This window comes from Macrobrachium nipponense, chromosome 3, assembly GCF_015104395.2.
Source record: "Macrobrachium nipponense isolate FS-2020 chromosome 3, ASM1510439v2, whole genome shotgun sequence".
NCBI classification, from domain to species: domain Eukaryota; kingdom Metazoa; phylum Arthropoda; class Malacostraca; order Decapoda; family Palaemonidae; genus Macrobrachium; species Macrobrachium nipponense.
In genome coordinates, this window is record NC_087202.1 from 128730849 (window position 1) to 128735526 (window position 4678).

The 4678-nt window shown below is 36.6% G+C and overlaps 1 long non-coding RNA gene across 2 annotated transcripts in view; it reads right to left on the reverse strand.

Annotated features, from left to right (window-relative positions):
• LOC135222053 (uncharacterized) overlaps positions 1 to 762 on the reverse strand; it is an 8173-nt gene extending 7411 nt beyond the window's left edge. For both annotated transcript variants that reach the window (XR_010316162.1, XR_010316163.1), the window contains exon 1: positions 650 to 762. This is a non-coding gene — a long non-coding RNA (uncharacterized LOC135222053). The remainder of the gene's footprint in view (positions 1 to 649) is intronic.
• Between the last annotated feature and the right edge of the window lie 3916 nt (positions 763 to 4678).

Sequence of the window (4678 nt, forward strand, 5' to 3'; positions counted from 1 at the left end):
AGGATTAAATACATTTACCCAAACGTACCTCCTGTGGATTTGTTTCTTCGTAGTAACCATGATTTCAACAATCACCTAATATCATACTTTTCAGTCTGGGAATTTTGAGCACAATCAGTCTAGATAGTCGGTCGGGTCCTTGCCCCATTACCCGAGATGTCTGTCTGTCTGTCTGTCGGTCTCTGTCTGTGTCTGTCTGTCTGTCTGTGTTGATGTTAGAGTCCAGCTATCCACATCAGATCACGTACTCCCTCCATTCATCCTTCCCCCAGCCCAACAACGCCACCCTCCCTCCCCCCCCTCCCCCCCCCCCCATCCACCACCACCTTCGGCACCTAACTACACTAGCTGAAAATGTTCAGCTATGGACCCCAAACCACAAATAGGTTCAAGAGCACCAGAATGTTCTGAGAAATTTACAGAGTAAATTGTTGAAAAGGTATATGCGAGTAAATTTTTAAGAATGAGACAGTGGCGATCCAGCTCCGAAGGGTTTCCACTCTGCTAACAATTTTTGAAAACTGCAAAATTCTTGATTCCTGACCACAACACCCCTTCGAAAGGACATTTTCACGCTAGCCAATGGTTAACCAAGCATATAAAGACTACAGCACCAACAATATCCCCTGAGAATGTGGGAAAAACTAACCTGAAATGCCTTCTTCTTCACTAAAGTCTATTCCTTTACCTCGTGAGCATTTGTTGACAAAAATGTCCACTGACCAGTTTCGTTCGTGTTTGGAACTACACTGAACCTTCCGCTTCCAAAGGAAGGACGGGAGGAATTCCTTTGACCAATCAGAAGCCTACAACATCACCGCTGCTTCTCACGCCTCCTTTCATTGGTTGAAATCGTTGGGTTTTGGCAAAGAGGCTTCTTCTTAGACGACTTTCCATGGCTGGTGAGACGAAATCCCATTTTCAGAATTTCTTTACACATTATTTTTACATCCCGTATTAAGTAAAAAAAAAAAAACGTTATTAACAGGCAAACAAATGGATATAGACACAGTAAATAAAAAAAAACAGGATATTCTTCAAAATTCAATATAATGATTAAAGTATGCAAATATTCAGCTTTTTAGTCGTTAAAACGAAGATCGCATCTGAAAAACCTTATTTATCTCAGATCTTGTAAGTTATATATAATTATCTATATCAAATGAACACAAATACACATTGATGTATAACTGTAGTAGAGTCAAAAGTTAGGATAAGCCAACGTTGAACAGCTGATGTGACGAAGTTCGTGCGTCATTTTCTAGCATCAGGTTTAATACATTTTTATTTATTAATTTATTCATTAATTTGTCAAATTTTTAAGTATATGGCCCCTAGCTGTGGTGTCGCTCCATATGGATAGGGTTCATCTTCTGAATAATAATAATAATAATAATAATAATAATAATAATAATAATAATAATAATAATAATAATAATAATAATAAAAAGAGTTTATGAACTACAAAACTACGGCAGACCACAATTAGGGACGATCCAGAAATTTTTTGGTTGGGGGGGGGTCGGCATCTTGCTATCCCATGATAAATGCTAGATGTTAAGTTAAATGGCATCGATTTAGTGACATTTTTTATAATAACTTTTACATCATTAAATGAAATGAAATCACAATCAGTCACAGCTTTTAGGCTGCTTTCATAAGCAACTTAATTTCCTGAAAAATGTTACTGACTGACTAGTAGGCTACAGCCTACACTACTACATCATACTACAGGCAATCCTTGCTGCAATAAAATTCAGTGATATAGCTACGAGATAAAAAAAAAATGATTTCTCAATAGTACCTAATGTTTAGAAATTTATCAATGTAACTTTGAGGCTTCACCGTTTTATTGAGAAAAACAGAAACATAATAGAATCAATATTACAATAGAAATAATATATTTAAATTTTCCTTCAGACACACGTATATTTTGAATTACACCTCTACATCATTTCTTGGAATATTGTGAGAATAAGGAAATGGATCATCAACCATTACATAAGAGCATGTGCCCTACAGATAGATCCATTTAATTATGGTTTTGCTACATAAATTTTTGAATGCAATATTATTTCTTATGTAATTTTGTACTACTTTGTACTTCAGTTGAATCAATTCAAAATATTTTGCAATAAAAACATATATGAATCAATTATTTTCATACCACTAAAGGATCTTTCAGCAATGCAAGTTGTAACTGGAACTGTACATAATATCAACAAGAGATTCTTGATATAGTTAAATCGTCCTGGAATAATCTCAAGTGCCTCTAAAGGGGAACTTGGGATGTCTGATTTAGGAAGACCAGAGCAAAATTCTTTCCAGTCAAAATATTCATTTCTAACTTCTTCATCAGAAATTGCAAGTAAATCAGCATAAAATCTGGCAGAATCCTGAATATCCTCCCAATTACTATCCTTTATTTCTGATGGTATAAGTGCAATCATTTTTTGTACTAGAAGACTGTGGTCAGTAAACCGTGTTTCTAACGATTCGATCACAGAATCTAAGAATGGAAACTAGATAGATCTCTTAAAGTATTCATCAGCATTTTCTGTTGGTACATTACTGCGATGTCCTTGCCTCGATGAAATGCGAAGGAGTCTTATTTCAGCATCTACAGACCTTGCCAAACCTTCTGCAATCGAATACGGTCCATAGCACTCGTCATGCCGTTCATCTACTTCTGAGCGCCATGATTTCAAGGTGTTTATTACTCCTTCAAGGGCATTAACTAAATCTTTGTTGACAGTTTGTAGACCCTGTGAGAGAGGTAAGGTAAGGCACATGACTTTTTTTGCACAGCACAGGGAGACAATTAATGAGGAGTCAGTGAGGGCATGAAGAAGAGACCTGGCTTTGTCAACAGTTTTACGATCTGGCAGCTGCAAAATCTCTTCAAGAGAGCTCACAATGATAGCATCATTATTTTGAAATAATACCAATGCTTCATGTCTCTCAATAAATCGAGTTTCACAAAAGGTTTGAAGTTTCAGGGAAGTGCTACCTGCTTCGGTAAGATGGCGCTCCAAAATCTCCCTTCTCTTTATTGAATCATTAATGAAATTGATTGTTTCCTTTACTGTTCCAAACATGTTCCTAATTTCAGAAACAGAGCAACAAGAGTTTAAAACTAAATTTAGACTGTGGCTGCTACAATGTACATAAACAGCTGTAGGTGCTGCTTTCCGTACATGAGCTTCAACACCATTCAAATTGCCAGACATTGGTGAGGCCTCATCATAGCCCTGACCAACCACGTGGCTGAGGTCTCATTGGTTGTCTTGCAGGGTATTTAAAATGTGCTTAGCAATACCAGCACCAGATAAGTCATGAGCAGTTCCAAGCTGTAAGAATTCTTCTTTGATGATATATACCTCATTTTTTTTTTATTACATATCGAACATATATGCACAATTGCTCTTAGTGAGAGGAGTCAGTCGTTTCATCAGCAATAACAGAAAAATATTTGCTGCACCTCACTTCACTGATTATTTTTTCTAAGACAGTTTCCCCACATATATTTATCAGCTCATTTTGGATGGTTTTTTATATATAAGTAGCATTTTTTCCTGTTGTAATTAGATGCTGTTCCAACTTCGCGTCTCCAGCATCCACTCTCAAAACTAACAAAGCTTTAAAATTTCCATCAGCTTTTTTCCAGTGGGTGGTGCTGCAAAATGTGTCGTATCTTCTCGTCCACGTTGGCCTCTGTAGGCTATGCCAAGTCTGGCACACAAGATAAGTCTTAATGATGGGGGTTAGACGTTCCCGAGATTCCCTGACATTCTTTGCATGTTGTTTATCAACAGCCATCTGAACAGTAGTGTGAGTTCTCAAGGAATATAAAAATCCATCTGCTAAGCAGATTGCTGTTTTATGGTATTCAAATTTTAGATGTTCAGTTAAATAGCCATTACTACCCGTCAAATGGGTATATTTTAAATAGACAAAGATTTATTGGCAAGATATCCTAAACTTGTAAACTTTCCTCTTCTGTTTCCAGCTGTCACGCCTGCAAACAATACACAGGGGACACCAATAACCCCTTGCAATGTAGGTGAATATTTAAAATTCCCCTACTTTTCTTCAGTGATGTGTTGAATACCAAGGTAAACTTTCTGTGGCCTTTTTCCTTCTTTAGTAATATATGGAAAGTTGAAATATTTTGGAGGCATCCAGTGACTTTTGAGAAGTTTCCTTGTCGACATCAGTAATAGTATTCACCATATTTAAACTTCTCATACCATTCTCAAACACAATGGCAATGTCATGTTTAGTATGTGAAGGATTTTGATGCTCAGGTACTTCTTTATTACTAGAAGTATAGCTCCTTGAGTAACATCATGCTGATGAGCAGATTTTGCCAAATCCTCCTCACGTTGTGGAATAACTTTTTCCAAAGTCTTGCTTATTTCAGAGGTGTCTTCAGCCTCTACTTCCATATTTGAAGTAGAGTCATTGGTCTCAGAAGTGTCAGACCTTGATACTGTTGATTTTTGTTGAAATTTAGGTCTTTTTGACATTTTTTTTCTGAAAAAAAGGGGAAATGACTTGAATTATGATTTGAAACGAGGAGCTGACATGAATGTTATCCTCATAGAATAACTAAAGAAAAATTCTCCAATATTATCACGCTCATCTACCCACCACTATGTGTTAACAGAAGTTGGTT